Source organism: Anser brachyrhynchus (assembly GCF_964034855.1).
Source record: "Anser brachyrhynchus genome assembly, chromosome: 3".
Lineage (NCBI taxonomy): Eukaryota > Metazoa > Chordata > Aves > Anseriformes > Anatidae > Anser > Anser brachyrhynchus.
Genome location: NC_137696.1, coordinates 29,490,128 through 29,513,997, shown reverse-complemented (window position 1 = coordinate 29,513,997; position 23,870 = coordinate 29,490,128). Strand labels below are relative to the sequence as shown.

The 23,870-nt window shown below is 42.5% G+C and overlaps 1 long non-coding RNA gene across 1 annotated transcript; it reads left to right on the top strand.

Moving 5' to 3' along the window:
* Positions 1-19,576: 19,576 nt before the first annotated feature.
* Positions 19,577-23,647, top strand: LOC308192318. The gene is made up of 2 exons (XR_013948720.1): positions 19,577-19,990; positions 21,321-23,647. It is a non-coding gene; the product is annotated as an uncharacterized lncRNA (long non-coding RNA).
* Positions 23,648-23,870: the final 223 nt, after the last annotated feature.

The window sequence follows — 23,870 nt, the reverse complement described above, 5'->3', positions numbered from 1 at the left end:
AGAGGCTGTGAACGTAAGTAATTAATTGACGTCCTGAAATCATTTAGCAGACACACCAACCCGTGCAGTTTCTTGCTTTTCCTTTGAGGTGATGATTTCTGTTAACTTTAAGTACCTCTGCCATAGCACACAAGAGTTAAGAGCCAGCCAAAGCAGAGTTCCTGTGAACATCTGTCTGCTGTGCAGCAGAGACAGCCAGAGCAGCAAGCGAGGATGCTTCTTGTATGGCGTAGGCTTTACGTGGGAGAATTGTGGATGTGCATATAAAAGCAGGCACACAAAACAGGATTAAGGCATTTGCTTCCTACACCGGATGTGCTTAGCACAGATGAATAGCTGACCTCTGAGAAAGCTAAAGTGGGATAGCTACTTAGGGAGATAAAATGATGCAGTGCAGCTACTGTTTAAAGAAACAGCAAGAGTATTGTTCCAGGGCCTACGCGAGGATTTTTCTGCTCTCGCTGAAGCTAATAGCAAAGTGCCTTGGTGGGAGTAGGGCCAAACTGTAGTTTGAGACCCTCATAATTTTTATAGTGACTACCTGTTTTATTCCTAAAACAAGTGTACTTTGATATTTGAAGTGTGTAGTCAAGCTGTACATTTTTTTTAGTGTTGATTACCAGTTATAATTCACTGATCTCCAAAGTAAGATGTAAATGCCTCTTTACTGCCTTCTGTCAGTGCCCCTAGATGTAATCACAAATGAGAGTGATTGCTTGGAGTGCTCATGCTTGAGATTTTTCTGCGCTGACAAAACCCTGCTTGCTTTAGTAGGGAGTCTTACAAGCTCAGGCTGCCTGGGAAGGAGCACCAGCAGGTCAGACAGGTCCGGTGGTACAGGGGGCCCCTGTATCGGCAACGATGTGAAGGAGTTTCCTCCCTACCCTTCTGCCGTGATGTTCCCGTGGCTCAGCTGTTAGTAGAGCAGTGGTGAACTGGGTGTAGGATTTGGTCTTACTTAAAAAGGGGGCAAAGGAAATGTTTTATTTTATTTAAAATAATTCCGTGGTGCAGCTCACAGCAAGGCTCTGCAAAGCGGTTCATCCCAGAGTGGCTCCAAATACGGTGAGTTACCATGAGAGGGCAAGCCCTGAGGTCAGAGTCTGGCCCCTCCTGGATGAATGTTCACTGATAACCATGCTTTGTTTGCTGGAGTAATGGCTGGCTCTAAATGAGTTGCTTAAGAGCTCGTCTTATAACGCATTTTCCTCACGACAACGTGGCTTTCAGAGAGGTGGCTTCTGAAACCCAGTAGAACTGGTGATGGTGAGCCAGCCCCTGAGCCTGATTCATTACCATGGACACTCTTAGTTTTAGAAATGGAGTACCTGCATCCAGGCTTCATTTTTTTTTTAATTATTCAATGCTTATTGAAAATTGACGTACATGGAATAAGAAAAGATGCTATCAAATACAATATTTTACCTTTTTTTCTTCCTTGACAGTGTGTAATCTTAGCATTGCAAATTTCTCCAAGAATTCACCAATGTTGAGTAATTAATTCTCTTGAGGAAAGGCAAATCTAAAACAAAATTTTGTTCATTTTGGCTTTGGCACTGTACTTCTAAGAGGGCGGTGATGTTTCTTAAAATCCCTCTTTAGTCGTGTTTCAAGAGAATCTCTGAGCATTGAAAACTAATTCTGAGTTCTTTTTATTCGTGAAATGCGTTGTATCACAATGTGAGAGCTGACTGGCATCAGGCAGAAGGCTTGCCAGATGCCAGCTGCTAATGCAGGAGTGCTGAAGCGTTAGCTAGCTCCTGGGGATTCAAACTCAAGGGTAAAAATAAACTGGGATTAAGATGTTTAACAAGAACTTTTCAGCAGTTTCTCTCTCTCAAGAAAACCTAGTAATTGATGACCAAGAGAAAGGTGTATCTGCCTCTTCTCGCAGATAACTAGTGATAGGACTGGAGGGAATGGCGTCAAGTTGGGCCAGGGGAGGTTCAGGTTGGAAATGAGGAGACATTTCTTCTCAGAAAGAGCAGTCAGGCATTGGGACAGGTTGCCCAGGGAGGTGGTGGAGTCACCGTCCCTGGGGGTGTTCAAGGAGAGGTTGGACATGGTGCTTAGGGACATAGTTTAGTGGGTGACATTGGTGGTAGGGGGATGGTTGGACCAGGTGATCTTGGAGGTCTTTTCCAACTGTAATGATTCTGTGATTTTATGATTATTCTTTCAGCAGATGAGCTAATGTTATAATAGATCCCTTTTTCACTAACAAAACTTAATCAGCGTAATAGGTTTGTTATGTTTTGTTGCTCCCTTCAAAGATGACAAAAAGGCAATGTATTTTTTTTTTTTTAATGAAAATGTGATCACAGGATAGGAGCCAGCCTTCTGCTCATGACTGTATTAATGCAGAGGAGGGAGGGAAAGGTGACTTAAGGACGCTGTCTATGGAATTGAGAAACTGTAAAGAGGCAGATTGTTAGCTTTGTAGCAGTCATTGGGAAACACGGGACAAATCATGTGAGATAGAAACTGGAGCATTCTTGTTAACAACAGGAGAATTAGCAATTACTTTACAGTTGTGCTGTCACACGCTGCCAGGATTTCTGAGCTTTGTGTTAGTCATGCTCTTGTTGCCTCGGCGCCAGGAGTTCCTCTCCAGGGGATTTTTTATTTGGACTTGGTAGACAAGTGTGGCTGAGGAAGGGGTTTGCTTTGCAGGAGGGTTTTCAGAAAGCTCCTCCATGATAGAACATGCAGTGGAGGCAAGAGGAGGCTGTGCAGAGAGGGAGAGGTGTGGGAACAGGTACAGGACAGCGGTCTATCCCTGCCCCAGGCAGCAGCTCTCCTGCAGGGCAGAGGACTCCTCTCTTCACCATCTCTGTTACAGTGAGGAGTTGTCCAAGAGCTCCCTGAGCTTCTGCATTAGCTCAAAGGCACAGCCCAGGGCTTATGATGTATTTGCATTACTCCAGCCCAGCTCTCATCCCAATCAAGAGGATGCTTTTGCCCACACTAGAGCCAAGATGTAGCTTGGTCCCTGTGGCTTTAAATCTCATCCTCTTTGCTGAGCTGATGGTAAAGGATAATTAGCACAGAGCTGGTTACATTTTAATTAACCATTAGCTTCGGTTTTGCTTGGAGTGGGTGGGTGGTGGTTGTTTTGTTGGGTGGACTGGGAATTGATTGGTGAGTTGTACCTGAAATGGAGGCATTGAAATGATCATAATGCTGAGTGGTACTTTAGAAATAAATAGTTGATTGTGTAAAAGAGATGCAGGAATCTTCAGGAAAGGATGTGAGAGAGATCAAGGTAAGATTCAAGGAAACAACACGCAGGACGAAAGCAGTAACCTTGGAGCAGCTGACAACATAATTACATCACCACAAAAAAAAAAAAGCAACCAAACAAAAAAAACTTGGCCTTAGTCTTTCAGACAAAACAGCAAAATCACACTGAAGTCTTATGGGCTGCGTGTGACATTACATTGCCTGGGTCAAATTCTTGCCAGTGACACTTGCATAAATCTAAAGGGATGTCACCAAAGGTGCTAAAACGGCACTCTGTCAGGATGCTACCAGGTCTATTATTAGCCCCTCCATTACACTGCCAAAAGGAGAATTCTGTAGCAGAGGCCATGCTTGAAAAACCATTGCCAGCATCTAGTTGTTAGTGAGAAAGAAGCAGTAATCTCCTTGTTGTTTACATGCCTGGGGTGTCAGGATTCAGAAGCTCTCACGGCTGTTTAATTAATAGGTTAGTAAAGAACTAATATTTAGCTTAAACTGCATTTTTTTTTTCTTTTTTAAGCAGGAAAAACTGAATAAGTTTTGTACCAAGTCACGAGTGTAAGCATAAAATCATGGTATCATAGGATATCCTGGGTTGGAAGGGACCCACAAGGATCGTTGAGTCCAACTCCCGTCTCCACACAGGACCACCCAAGAAATCAGCCCATATGTCTGAGAGCACTGTCCAAACGCTTCTTGAACTCCAGCAGGCTCAGTGCTGTGACCACTGCCCTGGGGAGCCTGTCCCAGTGCCCGAGCACCCTCTGGGTGCAGAACCTTTCCCTAACCCCCAGCCTGACCCTCCCCTGTCCCAGCCCCATGCCGTTCCCTCGGGTCCTGTCGCTGTCCCCAGAGAGCAGAGCTCAGCGCCTGCCCCTCCGCTCCCCTCGTGAGGGAGCTGCAGGCCGCCATGAGGCCTCCCCTCAAGGCATGAAGGGAGTGAGGCAAACCTGAACGGAGGCCCCGCAGCTGTTGGGGCAGTGCTCGGCATGGTAGAGCAGACTGAAAATGGCCACTGGAGCCTCCACTAAGTGGTGGTGGTCTGGGGAGGAAGGTTTCTTTCAAAAGAGTCTTGTGGCTTCCTCTGGAGCAGCCAGGGCTGGCAGAAAGCTGGAGATGGAGAACAAACCAGCCTGACGATGCCGTTTGTGATTCTCAGACATCACTGAATGCAGCACTGTTACTTCAATTATTTGCTCCTAAGCTTGGTTTTGCTTTTCCCCTGTTGTAACTACCATATCTGGTTTTATCAAAAGGAAGCAGGAAGCTTGGAATAACCATATTTGAGGCAGTAGCTGGGCTTACTGCTGCTCTGCTGCCTGTTACCCCCTCCCCAAGCACGGGAACATCCAGTGGCACTGAACGCAGTCTCCTGCCATTTCCTATCTTTCAGGATGCTTTGTAGCTCAGTTCTAGCTTTTCTTCTCCTGCAATGGTATTGTGAAAGGTTAATAAAAGCAGTTAAAACACAGCTAACGCAGGAAGTCTCAGAGGAATAAACCAGTCTCTGAATTAATTCCTGCTACAGGCAGAAAGCTTTGCAGTACCTTCAGAGACTGCTTGCTCGAGTCCAAAGGAAAGGGACCATAAAAAGACTTTGTTTCAGTGCAGAAGCTCTCAGAGTGCTTAGAAGCTTTATGAAACATCTCACCTTAAACGCTGGCATGGGTACATTTGCTGGAACTAGTCCATGGGAGATGGGGAACCTGTAGGCACGAAGCAGGCCGCTTTGTCCTCCTGGAGGAACAGAAGCAGCAGTCAGAAGAGCAGCAAGATCCTGCTTCTGCAGAAGCCATCAAATAGCACTAAGAATTTGAGCACCTAAATGCACTGCGCAAGCTACTTCAGAGTGGGAAGATGTACCAGGGCAAGTCTCTGGAAGAGGTCCCAGCTGTGGTGCACCAGGGCACGGGGGGCTCCTGGCAGTGCAGGAGCTGTCCTTAGCAGATGGGAAAAGCGAGCAGGGCAGCTTGACCTAGGCAGCAAGGTACAGGGCACCAGGATCAAATCCCCAGTGTAACAAGACTTGAATCTAGGAATTTTGCTGCATTCTTTCTGAGGTACAGAGTGGAATAAACGTGGATCCAGCTTTTTGTTACTCCAAATGCTGTGTGAGGCAAGCGATTATTGGTATAAGGTAACTTTCACATGAGCAGAGCCCTGAAATTCGGCTTTTTTCTTAGTCAGATACAGTTAGGTGTGCTTTCCCTTCTGTTGACAGGTGCTTAAGAGAGGAAAACAGTGAAGGTCCTTGCTCCTCCAAAAACATGTAGGACCTGAGGGTAGCACAGAAGGAGGGTGCAGACAGAGCCTCCACTAAGCTCGGGTGGAGCAAATGAACCCCCTCAGCTGCTACCCATTTGCAGTAATGAAATCTACAGCCAGTTTGTGACTTGTGGGGGAGTTACAGCACAGCAGTTGGGGCTGGTTTTGTATAACGCATTGATTTTTCTTTTCATTTCCCACCTACTTCTATGTTTCTTCCTGCAGCAGGGACTTGAGCAAAATTTTGCAGTGCACAAAGATATGGAATAGCAATTTTGCCCCAGGTGGCAAACGCACAATGTTTCTGCTCCCTCTGAAGTGGAGGGGAAGAAAGAGCAACAGGACTTGCCTGTGAGCTTTGCAGCAGGAACCTCAATGGCCTGTGAGAGGCTAAGGTTAGTATTTTCAATGTATTGTGTTTTACTGGAATTGTTGACCTAAAGAAAGTATATTCAGTAGGTAGCAGAGAAATGCCAGTGATCAAACAAACTCAAAATCTGTATCCTTAGGCTGCTGGTCTTACATGGGAATTTGCCACATCTTTTTCTTAGCTAAAATAAATGTAACTGTGTCCTCAGTGGGCTGAATACTAACACCTTCCATTTTCCAAATGAAGTGTCAGAGCTTTTCAACAGGGTATGGAACAGTTAATAAATCGTTTTGTGATATGAGGCTTCGAGCAGCTGGGCCTAAAGTAGAGCTCTTTGCTTGGACTCATCTTCTGCAACAACTTTTCAGATGATCACACATACACACTACCAAATTAAACGTATACAAGACTCCCAACTTACAGAAACAACAATAACAACAAAGAAGTACTTGGTATAACCTGTTTCAAGCTCTTTGCTTCTATCAGTTTTGTTTTGTTTTGTTTTTTCTTCCTTGTTCTCTGTTCCTGGCTACAGGAGCTTGTTGAAATCAGGTACATTATTGCATGCATTTTTGTGTTAAGAAATCCTAGTTCAGAAAGTGGCATTGTGCTTAGGATACCATTTTAAAACTAAAGCCAAGGACAAATCTGCTCTTTGGTGTTTTCTGTTACCTGCATACTTTCAGGCACTCTGTCTTGTGCTCTTTCTACCCCCGCTCCTCCTAGTACGTGGAGAAGTTCCTGACTGACCTGTCGCATCCAAATAATGATAAAAAGTCTCAGTGATTCACAGCTAAGACATGCAGAGTGCTCAGTTCTTTGCTCGTACTGTGAGGCAATTAATGCAATTTGTGCTGTTTGGCTGAGTGAACAGTTTGAAATGAACCATTGAACCATCTGTTCCTCCAGCTGACATCAGGCATGTCAAGAGTAGCAGTCAGCTTTTGCTGGGAAAGAAACATCTCCCTGTCATTAAGGAAAGTTCAGGAAAGGTTTGCTCCCCCCAGTCTATAAAACTAACTTTCTTTCAGATTTTCTTGTGGCTCAGACTACGTGCTCTGAAGACTTTTCTGGCCTTTATTCAATGTATTGAGAGAAGAGAAATGGAAACTGGCTACATTGAGCACCTTCTTTTCTCATTTCTTGCATGACTTCGGTGGGAGAGGGAGGTACCCATCACATTCTGAGTTTTACTCAATTGTTTTGCTCTTCCCTTGCTTCATTCGCCTCTGAATGCTTCTTTCTTGAGCTGAAGGCTTCAGGAAATAGTCTCCCTTGAACCCAGCTCTCGGGTTTCCAGAAGGCCTTTTGGATGTTGTATTTCAGCTGCAGTAATTATTAAAAGATACCTGCTACAACAAAAACCCATTATCTCATTAGTAACAGGAAGACCAGTAAAAGGTCTGGCCTGCTTTTCAGTGGAGAGGAAGAGCAGTCTACAGATAATACTGAGGAATTGGATGTTTGATTGCTCTGCATTTGTGCTCGTTCAGAAAGTTAGAGGGAACAGATGGCTTGTGTAGCTAACGCGAGTGGTGAAGGGATCAGGTGAGCCTAAGACAGGGAAGGCATAACTTAGAGAAGATTTAAGCAGGCTGTTTTAAGATTAACCAGGTGAACTGCATCCCTGGGTGAGCAGGGAATTGTCAAAAGCAATCTCAGGAGCTGTGGTCAAAATTACTGAGAGCTGGTTTTGGGCAGATAAGATACTGACAGATTGGGAAAAGGCTGAGGCGGTGCATATCTTTAACAAGTGCGTGTGTTGTGGAGTAGAGCAAAGTTATGGATTTATAAAGCAGTTTACATCAGCTCGGAACTTTTAAGACATTCCCAAAACAATTTGAAAGCACCTACAGGAGAAGTGACTGATTTTTAAAACAAACAAAAGACAACCTACATCAAACCAAGCTAATTGCTTTCTAGGAAAGAGTGACCAGAGAACAAGCTGTAGTTGTTCTCTATCTTGATTTGCATGTCTGTGACATGCAAAGCTAAGAAAAGCCTTAAGGTCACTGAGATGCCAGGCTGGGTGGGTGGTGTACCTGGAGGGCAGTTGTCACAGTGGACAACATCGCAAGCTTTCCATTACTATCTGTTCTGGAGCAAGTCTTTTAATGGGTTCATTAATAGCCAGTGCTGAACAAAGGAATATACTTATTTACATTTTGCATATGATAACAAGGGCAGAATCTGAATTCAAGATGTTTTCAACAAATAGGAAGAATGGCCTGAAAAAAAAATAAATAGATAAATCAACTTGGACAAGGTCAAGATAATTCTCTTAGGATGGAATAATCAAATTCATATTGCAAGATGACAAAATCACTGTCTAACAAGAAAGATTTACAAAAATGCAGTGAGATGGTGTTGTGGACCATGGAAAAAAAAAAAAGAAAAAGACAAATACTACTCAGAGTTGTTTAGTCGTATAACCGTTAGGACTTTTAAAGCAGTCCACTCCTTCTATTCAAAAATTGCTTTAGAAGGTGGTGAGGCACTGGCACAGGTTGCCCAGAGAAGCTGTGGATGCCCCATCCCTGGAGGTGTTCAAGGCCAGGTTGGACGAGGCCCTGAGCAACCTGGTCTGGTGGGAGATGTCCCTGCCCATAGCAGGGGGGTTGGAACTAGACGGTCTTTAAGGTCCCTTCCAACCCAAGCCATTTTGTGATTCTATGAAAAATGTCAGGCCTTGTTTGGCCTGGAGTATCCTCCAACTTGGGACACTGCACTCAGAGAAGATGTGGGCCAGGGAAGAAGTCTGGAATGAGAGACCAAATGAAGAAATGCCTAGATCCCCAAATGCAGAAAATCCTACTATGGAGAGCAGAAATGTCTGCTCTTTGTGTTAGATAGGGTAACAGTGAGAAAAATTAAGGTTCAAAATTAGGAGAAACTTTTTAAGGGAGATGGTATGAAGACATGGGAGCCAGCTGCTTGAGGAGGGCTTCTAGTGGAGAGAGGAAGTGAAGTGGCTTTGTGTGAGCATTGCTGCCTTCTTCATGTAAATGGAGACAAAACTACTGCTGTGTGCATGTCCACAGGAAGAAAGACCCCATGTCTTTCTTTTTTTTTCTGGTCCTTCCCTTAGTCTGTGCCTGAGCTATATTGCAGGCATTCCTGTGTGGCCGTGCATTTTGTTGGCCCCTTGGCCAGCCCTGGCTGCCACCCCTGGATGTGCTCTGCTTGCCTTGCTGAGGTACGCTGGGCCTGTGCTGGGTTGGCACATCCTTTACTATAGAAAGTATTTGTGATAAATGGATGATAAATTAACACATTTTATAGTCCAGTAGTCCATACAGCAGAAGAAAGAACTATTACCTTAAGTACATAGACACTATATAATGAAATAATTTTTAATGCAGAATTTATGTTCATCAAGGCCTGCGGTTATTCTTGTACTGTTTTTCTCATATACCAAGAACTGCAGCCAAACCAAGTTACGTGGTTCGTCTCTGTTTTGTGATCATTTCATTTGTTCATAATTAATATGTCCTACATCCTGTGATCCCAAGCAGTAGCATCTGAGAGATTTTTTTTCCTTCTCAATAGTCAGTAAACAAGCATCTGTCTGAGACACGCTTGGCGTTGTTTAACCAATAGACTGTTGTGTTTTATGGGATTGTGGCACGCTGGGCCCAGTTCCAGTCCCACTGGAAATTCCTGGTCCTGCTCCAAGGAATTCAGTACGAGGATGGCAGAGCTGTCAGGGCCCAGTGATTTTATTTTGGTAGGTGGATCTGTCCATGCCTTGCTGACAGCTCTTTGCCGGTATAGGTGACGCCCTTCTGGAGCTGTTGGCTGTCCTGCCCGGGTAGCCCTGGGTTTACGTGCTCTGCGCCAGGCCGTGAGACCGACAGGCAGCAGGCTCTAGTAGCTGATCTATCAACTAGGGATGTTTTTTGCAAAAGTTGTTTCTAAACAGCGCCCAAAGACATTTTGGCTGCCTCTGTGCTTGTTTTTTCTTGTAGCGTGTGCGATGTTTGTACCTATTTATGTGGAGAGCTGGCCAGGATTCCCTAACAAGCAGTGTCTGGTTGGAAACTGATGAGGAGGCCAACTGTGCTGCGTGCCTAACAATTTGGAACAAAGTTTCGCTATTGTCTTGTCTATTTTAGTAGTTTAAAAATGAAAGAAGTAATATTATCCACCCTTTGGCATGGGTTCTGTGTTATTCGTTGCTCTCAGCAAGGCTTTATATTTCATTTTATCTACTCAAGGTAAAATCCCCTTATCACCTACACTTACTAAATAACCTTTCCCAAATCCTTTCTCTAGAGTATTTTACCAGGCTATCATTCACAAAGCCAGTTCTCCTGTTTGAGGTGGGGCGTTATCTCTTGACCTTACAAAATGCATCTCAGGCCAGGGCTCTGACCAGAGAGAGCGGGGAGTGCCGAGGGAGGCTGGCGGGGAGGAACAGCTCGGCCTGAGCCGCAGCTGCTGCCTCTCCTCTTCCTCCTCCTCCTCTTCCTTGCTGATGCTGCCACGGCTTCCCACGCTCCTCCAAGGGAGCGGGAGTGCCAGCTTCCAAAGATATTAATGAAACCACTTGAAATGTCAAAGGAAATTATTTATTTATCCTCCGGAGGAGGCAGGCCAGAGCTGCTTTGAATGCCCCAGAGCTCCTCAGGTTCTCCAAGGTTCATGACTCTGGTGATAGTTACGTGCCAGCCAAATATTCTGCAGGCTGTAGGAACATTCTTCTGTCAGGGCAGATGGTGCTCGACTGATAGTTAGAATAATACATGAACAGCAGAGAAGATGTGGGTTGATTAAGTAATTAGCATACTGTGACATTCGATTGCTTAGCTGTAACTTAAAGCTAGGTCAAAATGTTCATCTTTGTTGTGCCTCCCTTCCTCCTTTCCTTCTTCTGGTTGCCATTATATTCACTCCAAAGCGAAGTTTTAACAGAAATTAAATCCCTTCTTGGTAGAAAAATGTAAGAATTTGCTACTTGGCCCTGCACGTTATGGAATAAAAGTAATATAAAGGAAATTAAATTTTGTTAAATGAATTTAAGTTGCCAGGCAACCTGTCATATGCAGTGTTGTATCTACTCGAGCATTATTACAGGCAAACAGCTTAATATGTGGTGCAGATCAGTGTTTGGACCAAAGTGGATGATCTCAGGAAGCCAGGGCAATGGGGACTGGAGGGAGGACAGGAGGCTAGTCAGCACGTGTGCCTGAATTGCTCTTGCCTTCATGGTTTGTTTGTGTGTCCACCACAAGCCTAATTAGTTAATCTGATCAACTCTACCCCCTCCCATCCCTCTGCTCTGTAATTGTACAATAACAATAAGCAGTTTTCCATCAACTGAGGAATAAACACAGAAAGCATGCTTCTCTCAGAAAGGATATCATCATTCACTAACTAAATACAACCCACTGAATTACTCATCCTCCTCTCCAAACCCTGTCATCTTCTCTTGTTTTTTGGAGGGTTTCTCTGCGTAAAAATGAAAAAAATTGTCCCACTAATAAATCATTTTCCTATAAAATGTTAGTGCTGATTGAAAAGAGTCATATCTTTGGCTGTTCTATAATCACTGGCCATTGAATATGAGAGAAGTTGCCATGCTACCTTGCAGGTCCAGGTGTCTGAGCCTTTGCACAGTATTGTACTTCCACTATGTATAAAAATTACAGAGTGGCTGAGGTTTGAAGGGACCTCTGAAGATCATCTAGTCCAACCCCCTGCTGAGCAGGATCACCTAGAGCACATTGCGCAGGATGGCATCCAGGCGGGTTTTGGATATCTCCAGAGAAGGAGACCCCACAACCTCTCTGGGCAGCCTGTCCCAGTGCTCTTTCACCTCACAGTAAAGAAGTACTCCCTCATGTTGAGCAGGAAGCTCCTGTGCTTCAGTTTGTGCCCCGTGCCTCTCGTCCTGTCACTGGTAACAACTGAAAAAAGACCGGCTCCATCCTTTTGACACCCTCCCCTCAGATATTTATACACATTGATGAGGTCTCCCCTCAGTCTTCTCTTTTCCAGGCTAAACAGACCCAGCTCTCTCAGCCTGCCCTCCTACGACAGGTGCTCCAGTCCTCTGATCATCTTCATCGCCCTCCTCTGGACTCGCTCCAGTAATTCCATGTCCCTCTGGTACTGGGGAGCCCAGGTCTGGACACAGTACTCCAGGTGTGGCCTCACCAGGGCTGAGTAGAGGGGGAGGATCACCTCCCTTGACCTGCTGGCAATACACTACTGTATGCACACCAGGATACTGTTGGCCTTCTTAGCCACAAGGGCCCATTGCTGACTCACGGTCAGCCTGCTGTCCACTAGGACTCCCAGGTCCCTCTGCAGAGCTGCTCTCCAGCAGGTCAGCTCCAAGCCTGTGCTGGTGCTTGGGGTTATTTTTCCCTAGGTGCAGGACCCTGCACTTGCCCTTGTTGGACTCCATGAGGTTCCTCTCAGCCCAACCCTGCAGCCTGTCCAGGTCCCTCTGAATGGCAGCACAGCCCTCTGGGGTATCAGCCACTCCTCCCAGCTTTGTGTCACCAGCAAACTTGCTGAGGGTGCACTCTGTTCTGTTGTCTAGGTCGTTGATGAATAAGTCACAACACCGGATCCAGTACTGACCCCGGGGGACATCGTTAGCTACAGGCCTCCAACTAGACTGCACCACTAAGCACAACTCTCTGAGCTCTGTCATACAGCCAATTGCCAATCCACCTCATTGTCCACTCACTTAGGCCGCGCTTCCCAAGCTTGTCTGTGAGGATGTTATTGGAGACGGCATCAAAAGCCTTGCTGAAGTCAAGGTAGACCACAACCACCGCTCTCTCCTCATCTACCCAACTAGTCATCCCATCATAGAAGGTAGCAGATGAAAATGAAAGACTCTACTACAGTGTAAAATGTTAGTGCTGTCTCCAAAGGAGGCTTCCAGATGTCACACAATACTGCAGCTCTAGTATCTAGTAGTGTCTAGGAAGAGTCCTGCAAAGCTGCCAAATCACATTGCCTTGTTTCACTATTAAATTAATATTTTCCTTGCTGATGTCAGTTCTGGAGGTGATGAGTAAAACTTCAGGTTTGAGAAGAGTAGCAATAAACCTGACCAGAGGAGGCAGTTCAGGACCTCTGCTGAGGGGGGTTGACATTGTGAAGGAAGAAAACAGCAGTGCTCCTAGAGAAGACAGAATTTCTCACTCCATTATCCATCTGAGAAAAAAAGATTAATATTTCTGTGTCACACTGGCACAAAACAGCAATAGCTGACTGCAAAGCTATGTAAGAAATGGTTGTAAGAAATGTGCATGCCCTCAGAGACTACTTTTGGAAATCAAATTTCTTGAAGTGCTTTGGCTACTTTGGAGAGCAAACATTCAAAACTGATGTTAAAACAATCCAGTAAACTTGTGTTAAAACTCTCTGAAATATGTTTTAATACAAATTCTATAGTTAAGTATTTGTTTCTATGACAAATCACCAAATATTGTGTGGAAGTAAAATGTCAACCAGAAATAATATGAAAAGAAATCATGTGCTTACAAAGATGTGTCGGGGAGGAGGAAACAGCTGCTTTTAATGCAAAAGGATTGGCAGAGTGCTCCACAGCTTGGCACAGCTGACAGCTCAGCTCAAGGCTGGCTTGTCTCCTCCTACAGCCTGCTGAACTTTTTTGCTGCTCAGGGGTGCGGTGTAAAGACCAGGTGCTGCTTCTGAAGCCACCTATGCCTTCTTGAGTTCTGGATGAACCGTTGTTTGGAAATTACGTTCTTCATTTCCTGTCCTAAACTCTTCATGTGATAATTGCTTCTTGTGCTAAAAGCTTTCTTTCTTCTTCTAAGTGATTAAATACTGGAAGAAATTATTACAATACACTCCTTCCTATCCCGCAAAGTATTACATAACTTAAATGAACAACTCTAATTTCCTTATACAATTACTGCTATTATGTTTAAGTAGCTTATCAATAGAGGCAGGCTCGGAGGTAAGAATCATTGCCAATTTATGTGCTCCCTGCTCTTGACCTAAAGGAATGACATGACGAGGAAACTCTTGAGTACTGAGACCCACAGCTGCATTTCAAAATGTAAGATAAACTGACTTAGTTCACACACCTAAGACTCACTTGTTTAATTTATAAAATGCACCTTGGATAAACAGCTTTGCTTAACGTAAAAGCTCAAAGTCAAATAAAGAGGACTGGACTGGAAGAGAGCAACGGATTCAAAACTGGCATCCCTTTAGATCAGTCACAAGCCACAAATTGACAGCATTCCTGAAGTTCCTATTCATCAGCTGAGTTATAGGATTAATTTTCTCCCTAACCTAATGGAAGGAAGAAATCCGATTACATTCAGAATCCTCTACAAGGGCAGGTATAACTTTTAATCTAGTTACTAACATTTCCAACAGTCATCAGAGGGATTGTTTGGAAATACAGCAAATTCTCCTTCCTTCCTGACCTCTGGAAGACACAAAAATGCCGAGTAGGAAGCATTCTCTATCAATAAAGCATTAACAGAATTGGTCAGTTTTATAACAGGGTGCTTTGATGCAGACAGCAGAGGACAAACTATGAGTGTAAAGCAGATGACTTTGAGTAAGAATACAGTTGAAAAAGCATTCTTATGGCCTTAAGCTGTGATTCTGAAGGTCTGCAAGGGCTGTGTATATTCAAATGACTCTGCAGCCTCACTTCATAATTTTGCATTTGACTTGTTGTAAGAACATGGTTTGAGGGGACACCATATTAGTGGGATGTGAAGGTGATTTAGGACTGAATGTCTTCACTTGGTTTGAGGGATGCTTGAGATGTGCAGTAATGCAATCATAGTCCACATAGGTAAAATGGTGGGCAACAGGCACTAAAAAACATAAATGTTTGATATTTGAGTGTTATAAAAGTAAAGAGGCTTGATCACATAGTGTATGAAATTTAGAAATCTTGGTCAGTTATCCTCCTTCAGTCTGGAGGAATTAATCTGAAAAAAAGCTCAACGGATGAGACTGAATAACTGGCCCACAAAGGTACCAGTTATCTTGTACATCCATTATCAGTCCTGGCCAGCCTCCATTTTTTTCTGGTTGATCTGGTTGATCTGGTGTTTTAAGTAAATCTGTTCTATTGGAGACCTCATCCTGAGATTGTTTCCTGGGAGTGGGGAAGAAGGACATGGACAACTGAACAAATAACAACAACAACACAAAAAAACCCACATTTGATTTCTTGAAATAAAAGCACCATTTCTGAAGCTCCTGCAATGCTTTTATACTTCTCTCTTACTTCATACAAATTATATTTAAAAGGAGTTTATTCTTTATTGTATCTACATTTATTTGTTTTTCACCATTACCTTAAAATATTCCTGTCTAGCTACTGCAAGTGCTCATCACTTGATAATCTTTCTTATTTCCAATTAATTTTTTGTCTGAATTATGAATGGATATCTTGCCATCTCACACTCATAAATAGGTTTGACCAGAAGTATCAATAAGATTTGCTAAAAAAGCCAAGGAATTTTTGAGGTTGTGTTCTGGACTTCAGCATTTATCTTTTGATTTACTGGAAAGGTAAATGATGTATATGAAACAGACGGGTGATGTACTGTTCCGAAAGATGCTGTGACTAGACGTGCTGAAACACGAGATGCTGACTCAAAGGTGAATTTATATCTACAATTATGTTTGTTTGGGTTTGCTCCAAATAATAGTGAAATGAATTTTAAAAAGCAGTTCTTTCTGGGTGGAAGAACAAAAGCATTTAAAAATGCCTTCACCTTGCCTTTCTTCAGCATTGACAAATACTTTTTTCCAGTGAGAAATATAAAATTTCCTGATGCTTTAATCTGTGCAGTACAAAGCTATTTCTGTAACTGGTTATGTAGGAAGCAAATCCTCTTCCTCAGAACTTGCCGTGGACTTGTCTAGAAGAAGAGCGGCTGGATGGTCCTTGTGACCCAGTCCTGCTAGAGACCCCCCCTCAGATAGCTATGGAAAACCCACAAAGGTAAAATTAATGCTCCCCAGTTGTCTGTCAGCTGTGCACAGGTCTGGTCCCCATGAATAATTTAGAGATGTTTTAAATTACTCTCGCTGCCAATGGTCTTGAAAAGCAAAAGAAGCAGGTGGACTGGTGGGGCCCAAAAATATCCTCGCTATGTTCCTGAATGTGCCTCTGTTCATTGCCTCACTGCTAGCAGGAAGCAGGATAACGAGATGGTATATCAGGCCTCCACATCACAGTTGTATTTTGTGCCTGTATTGCTCTATATTGCCTATATGTGGCAATTTTTGTTTTGTGCATTTACTTATTCACACGGTACTAACCCATTTTTTGACATACGAGCTGAATTAAACACATTAAAACCTAGACATTGAAGCTTTGATGGCAGTGGGAAGTGAGAGGTGTTCCATATTGGTAAATAATATCAAAACTGATATGTTGTAGTTATTTTTCCAAGGAAAAAATTATAAGTTCATTATTAACTTAAATGCAGTCTTAAGTTTAGTGTCTGCAAGTATGAAACATTTTCTTACAGGAGTTCAGAGGGGTGTGGGTTTTCTCTTTTTTAAAAACAAACAAAAAAAAACAAACAAAAAAACTGTGTACATGAGCTTGATACAAGCACTGTTCTGTAGCTAAACTGAACTTGTCAAGTGCAATTGAAAGAGACAGATCAGAGTTTTAGGGATTCACACTGTCTACAATGAAATTTTAATTCACTCATATTGTACTTAAAACATTTCATGTCACAACCCTCAAAATTAAGTACATAGCAACGATGTCTTTCCATTTAATAAATCTCTGTTAATCAAAAAACTTGGCTTCAGATTATTTCTCATCATGATAATGAATTTCAGAAATTATTAATGACCTAACCTGTTGATTTTCAGAAAACCAGGACTGCAAACACTGCATTATTGCATGAATAAATTCCCTACACAATACCTGTAGCTTTTTGTGCTTTGCATATTTGAAAAACAACAGGCTTTCCATGTCACGGTAAACTGATTTCCAAAACATGGACTTTCAACCATTAGTACCTGAAGATAACTAGAAAAAAAAACTCCATGTATGTAGAGATTAATGCAATACAGGTCTGTGGAAACTGCAATGTTTTGCAGAATACTTTGAGTTATTGAAAACTGATACAGACTTCTGGGAGATCAGTCCCCAGAAATCAATACTGAATGACTATTGTATGACTTGTTTATTTCTTGCTCTCTATAAAGCATTTAGTAGTGATCTTTTCAGCCTGAGACAGCTCTATCATTAGTGTTACCATTAATGATACCTTGTCATGAGATATTGAAAGTAGTGGAGTGAAAGACAAGGCAGCGAACAGCTCATGGCATGTGCAGGAATACGGCCACCCTTTGCAGCGTCCACATGTATCAACACCTTCGATGACACTGTGAAATGCAGGTGTGGTTACTACCAAGCAGAGGGAAGCTCAGGCACAAGTGTGTATGTAATACAGCCAAAGTATAGAGATAGGAAGCTAGAAAACTGATTTCCTTACAAATTCTTGCAGAAGATAAACCTACAGCATACTGGAGGCAGCATCTCGTCAATATATCACCTGCACTAATTCTTCAGTGGGTTAGTTGTCTCTGTTTTAAATACGTAACTTAGATTAGAAACCACAGGAGAAGATAAAAAGGGAAAAAGCTACACTTTTCAGAGTGAAAATCCTTTTCTTATGCATAAATGATATGTTGTAGCTCAGCAGGAACGCATTCTCTATTTTTCTATTTTGTGTCTTAGACTTCAAGAACTGTATTGTGTTTGGAGACAATACATAATTGATAAGATGTAATACAGGCTTGATGTATTTCTGGCACTCTTTGCATACAGCTGGAAACTGAGATAAATTGTTTAACCAAGAGTTGGAAGGTGACAAGAGAATAGTGCTTGCCCTGTTCACTCTGAAGCCCCACAAAAGGTGGAAATGATATTTCCAGGTATTCTTTCTGCATGTCTGGGGATGATTGACTCTGAGCAGCACGCGGGAGGAAGGGTTTTCAGAAGAGACCTGTGTATGGTTCCATAATACAACACCATCTGGTCAAGTGAAAGATCCATTTCCAATCCAATATGAACCTTTTATCTTAAATCAATATTTTAATTGGAATCATCCCAATATCTGGGAATGGTAAGTAGCCTCTGGGGATCACACTGAACAGCAAGTTGCCTGTGTTACAAAATAATGTAAATCTAGCACAGCGCTTGCAACAGGTGACATAAAAGAAAGCTTTTTATACCAAAGTAAATGAGAGGAGGGTCAGATTCAGGTATGAATAACTGTATCATGTCAGGGGAACTGTCATGATTCAGGTATTTGGTGTCATTTAATTACAAGGAGGGCTGTGCAGAATTAAATAGCAGAGCGCCACTTTCTGGCAAAGAAGGAGGACTTGGAAGAGATTTTCTGTGGGTGCCGTATCAGCAAGCTCTTTACAGTAGACCTTTGCTTAGGTCAGGAATGCAATGTGTCTCCTGGAACAGATGATGCTTTCTTGGAGATTTGCAAAATTTTTTTTTTTTTTGCAAAACCAGTCGTTGTCTTGTGATGACTTTAGTTGTGGCATTCCCTGTTCTACCCATCCAGTTTGCATCTCTGGTTTGTGTTTTCCAGGGCCCAGCAGCAATTGTGGAGGTACTTGCTGTGCATGATGCTGCAGCCCTCTGCTCCTTCTTGCATGTGCCTGCTCACTGCATCCTCCACCCTGCTCTAAGGGTTTCCCATGCTGAATTGTGAGTGGGGAAATGCCAACATGAAGGACAGATCCCCAGGAAATGGGATTATTGGTGGTGGGAAAGTGACTGGAATGAAGGACAAGTAGGCGAGGGGGGATTGGTCCTGTCCCCAAAACAGTTTTCACTGGGACAGGACAGCTCTTCTGTCTGGAAAGCAGAGAAGGAGGTTCTTGAAAAGGCTTTCTGCCATGCCTGGTGAGCTGAAGCTTAAATGCCTTGATTTAAGTATTAAATGGATGACTTGTTATGTATGGATAAATTTCTAACATCACGTTACAAACACTCTTATCTTGTGCAGCAGTTAGGAATTGCAAATTCATTATGCCATTCATTTTACAAATGCTATGTATTTTCCTACTGCTGTAGCCTTTGAGCACATTAGTCTTCTCCTGGAAGTTTTCCATTAAGAAAATATTTACAATCTTAATTCTAACATAATTGCTTTCCCTGGGAATTCTCATGGTCACTAATTAGGTTAACACTGATCATTAGAACACAAACATAATTATTGTCCCATAGTATTAAAATTAGTCACACGTTAAAAGCTAAATTAAATTAGTCAATGGTGAGAATGAACAATGGCTGTGCTTCTGATTATACTGTGTCAAGGTTTCCTAAAGAAAACCCTCACTTAAATAATTGAGATGGTTTGTGTGTGTGTTTCAATCACTATCTGTTGATAATAAGCAAATTAGAGGGTAAAGATCTGGGGTTGACATTCTGGAAGATGTTAGGGAATCATTTAATCTCTTTTGGGACGCAGAGAGAATTTGTTCTTACATAGAATCACAGGATCATTAAGGTTGGAAAAGATCTCCAAGATCATCTGCTCTTTTTGGCTGAACAGAAAGAAGCTACAGAGTCCAAAGAGCAAATCCCCCTTAGTTTTTGCTTTGCAAAAGAGTTCTCTGTGCCTGTTGGCTTCCTCATGCTGTTTAGGAGTGAGAAGATAACGCTTCTGCCGACGTCTGTTGTACACAGGGATGTGGTGCAGCCTGGGCAGCCCTCTGCTGAAGGCTTAAATCAGAGTTTCCATGAAGATATCAGGATTGCCATCCTCTCTAGCAGCCTCACGGATTGTCCTGCACCCAGCTTTTATGGCAGAGTTTGGGTCCTGGGTTATCCGTATTGGTTGGGTCAGGTGGATGGGTCAGTGGTGCAGCTGGGCTGTCAGGCTGAAAAGGATCAGTGAAGCTCGATTACTGTTGCTGCGGGACTGAACCTGCCCTGATCCTTTCAGATCCCTCAGCTTCTTAGGGCTGGGGAAAGAGGCAGGAGATCAAAAGCCACGGCTTCCTCAGGGCTTTCCCAGCAGGAGCTGGCAGGAGACAAGCTGGAGAGACCATTCTTTGCATGCAAGCCTCGCCACGTGGTTCTTCTCACTGGAGGTGGGGAAAATCACTGGATTTAATAGAAAATGTAATTAGGGTTAACCTGAATTTAAATAATTGTTAAACTACTCAATAGCTATTAGCATGCCCTACCATTTCCTATCAGAGAAATGCAAATACGTGTCACCACATCAATTCATGGGAATGCAGGTTGGAAGCTGATAATTGGTACTGTAATTTTCCACCTAAAATCTCTTGAGAACTCCTCCTATGGATTTCCATAACAGGCCACCCGGAGACACAGGAGCTTTTTGTTCTTGTATTTTAAACCACAGCATTTGTGATAGTCTCTCTATTAGCAACAGTGAACTAAGGTGGGTGTTGTATAAAGACATATTCATTCTGCATTTGCAAAACAGATTTATGTTCAGGGATGCAAGATGGAGTATATATAGAATTAAAGCTCTCTAGAATTTTATATAGTTTTATAGTAATGACTCCATCCTGCTTCTGTTAAAGATTCAAAATTGTAATAACCGTTGAGCAAGATGCTTTGGCCTGGGTTCTAAATGTGCACCACTGTCTAAAAAAATACACGCACACCCGATGTCAAATGTAGCATTACATAATTAATTTGCAAATGGCCTCCCTGCGCAAGTGCTTGGAAGTTATACGGATGGTAACTTTGTCTTCCCAAGCTGTAAAAGGCTCCTTCAGTAGCAGTTTGTCTCTGCTTGCCAGGCCTTGAAATTTGCTCTGTAAAGCTATGTAAGAGATGATAAAAAAGAAATATCTGAAGACAGCAGTATCTAAAGACATAGTGTTTTGTTATGTGCATTAATTACTTCTACTGAGAGCTGAGTATCAGGTGAATACAACCCATAATCTTTTTTCTATTTTTTAGATAAAAATGCGTCAGTTTCAGTGCTTCTATAAAATACTGATCCTAGGATAAAATTCAGGAGATAGGCCTAATCCATGCCTATTTTTACACAAAGCAGCCCTTCATTTCAAGAACACTGTCACAACGTATTGAAAAAATGATTTGATCTGTCTTTTTAGAATCACATTTCTTTGAATGTAGATTAAATTTCTCTTCTCAGTATTTATTCTTGTGCTACTGGTGTCAAAACAGAAACTGCAAGCATTGTGGTAAAAGAAAAGTTATGTTATTTCCCTGCAGCTTCTGTAAGTGCCTTCGTGTCCCTTTTTGAACCGCTGCTCTGTAGCTCCTCAGAGCCACCTCCCTGGGGAGCAGGAGCTATCTGCTCTCACCTTCTGTGCCTGCAATGGCAGCAGTGCCATAAAGGGCAGTGGATGAACGCGGGCATGTTGAAGTTGTGCTATAGAGAATAAATTGATTATTTCTCTTCATTCTTATTAATAGATGCTGGTTTTGGAGCTTGATTCTGTTTGCTATCCCAAGCAACAAAGGGGAATGTCCAGCAGAGGCACCCCATGTGGGTGGTAAAGTTGCCCGCGACCCGTCCCCAGGCCGTGCAGAACTGGAAGTGCTGCCTGCGCGCAGCTGCAGCCCTCAGCGTGCAGGAGCCTCTGCAACAGCTCCGCTTCCCCGAGAGGGGACTTTGCCAGAGGAATGGCACTGGCATGGATTCAGCAGCCATACGCCTACTCTCGCTTCCTACGCACCCTTTTGTACTGTCACCGTGGATCAGCGTGGGAGCACAGCTTCACAGGTCAGAGGCTTAGACGCTGCTGCACACGCTTCCCCAGTGTTGTTCTCTCGCTGTCCCCAGCTAGCAGAATCTATTTCTTTGGGCAAAATGCAAGCCATATGGGATAATGCTTTTGAAAGCTTGGAAGACAGATCCTTTGATTTTTTTTTTTTCCTTTATGGTCTTAATTTATGCACATATGAAAGTGAAGCATGTTTTTCTTTTTCTCTCCTTGTCTCTTTCCTATCCAAAGCATCAAAAAATCAATCTTTTCCAAGGAGGTTTTCTAAATTGTTTTTGAAATTGAGAAAAATTGGAAAGATAATCCCCCAAAAGCTGTTCTGACAAACACCTTTAAAACAAAACATGAGCTTTAGTTTTTCTTTCCTCTTTCAGCTCTATGAGGAATATCTGTCTAAAAATGTTGATTTGTCTAGCATAGCATCAGCAACGTGTGGTAGAGCTGGCAATAAAACACAGTTCTCCAGTGCCTGCCCAGTTCTTTATTGAGAAAACTATTCTTTCTCTCCCTAGAGCTCCTCATTTGTTATAGTGCACATCTCAGTTTCTAAAATAAAGGATATGAGTTGGACAGAGAAGACTTGCCTTAAAATTAGGATTGATTGTGATTTAAGAGCTCTGTTCTGTCTGTGCTCTGATTCAGAGAAGGCTCCAGTGAAAATGAACATGTATCAGGAAAACAAAGACCCATTTCCCACATGTTTTGGTGTCTTTGGTTACTTCAGGATAATTTGGACACATTTAATGAAATGCACTGACATTTTCAGAGCAAAATTCCAGATTCTGTTACATCGGTGGAAATGGTAGATTTCTGTGGATTCCACAGGGTACTACAAAAGATATGGTGGATTTGGATTTTGGCTTGTTACAAGTCCCTGTACTGAACTGGGAAAGTGGTAGAGTCAGGAGTCGGTGGTAGAAGGATGTATGGTCATTCTCAGGTGGTGGTGACAAATGTTTGCTTTCTTTCTAGAAGTAGGAACTTTTAAAGGGTTGGCATTTAACTTTGTTATAGCTCAGTGCATTTCTTGTATGTATTTATCAGTGGAGTCACTCAGGACCATTCTCAGCCTACTGAACATCAGCACATAATTGCATCTTTCTGTTCAATTGCATATTGCTGTCTCATTTAGGACATGGTGGTAAATTATCTTTAAATATAAATGCCTGCTGACTGACTCTGGAGGTTAAATGATAATTTTGCTGATCTGACTGGTATGATACAGTTGTAATATGTTGACTTGAAGCAAATGCAGACTTTCAGAAGAAAAGTATTTTTTGTGGCAAAACCTGTGAGTGGGACTTGTAGAGAATGGATCTGATTTTGCACAAAGCTGGATTATCTCCACTGCCTTTGATCTTAATCATATCACATGGGCATATAATTCCACTAAAATTCCCTTATGAATACCTGCAGACAAGGTATAATTCACTTTGAAAGTCTGAACTGTTAAACTGTGAATCTCTACTTCTTGAAATAACTGAAACTTCTTCTGTATAAGCTGCACACTTTAGCCATTGATCACATTTGAAGCCTAGAGATCTAAGCCATGTCCAAAAGTTGCTAATTGCCAAATCAAAGTAACTCAGAGAGAGACAACCTATGACTTACTCATGGTTATACAGGAAGTTAATGGTAGCTGTGGGCAAACCAAGTCTTTTGACTCCAGTCTTGTGCTTGGTGCAGTAGATCAAAATGGTCTTGCTTATATGGCTGCATTTTCTCGGTTTCACTTATTTATTCATTTATTTAATTAGATTCTTGTAAATTAAGTTGCTGGCTGTGAGAAATACATTTGTGATTACAGTCTCTGGCTCAAAACCAAGTGCGCTGTTATTTTTGCAACAGGACAACGTGTTCCTCTCATTCCAAGGAAAAGTTAATTATGAATGGCAGGAAGGTACGTCGTGATTTTGTTATGACCAGTTGTCCTCTATTGCGAGACTATTGCAAACGGTAGCTAGTTAACTAATTCCCTAATTGTTTGCTGTAACAGCATTAACTCCCTCCCCCCCCCCAAAAGAAAATCAAACCCAAAAACAATGATGACAAAAACAAACTAAAAAACATTGACTTCTTGTGCTTCAATTGTATATATGTGATTTGGAAAACCAATGCATTCATTAGGTTTAGCTTTTCTGCCATAAAACTCCTTATGATCTGTTCATGTTAAGATTTTATTTCTTAACTGGATACTACAGAAAACAATGTATGAAACAAATATTTTTTCTTTTTTCTT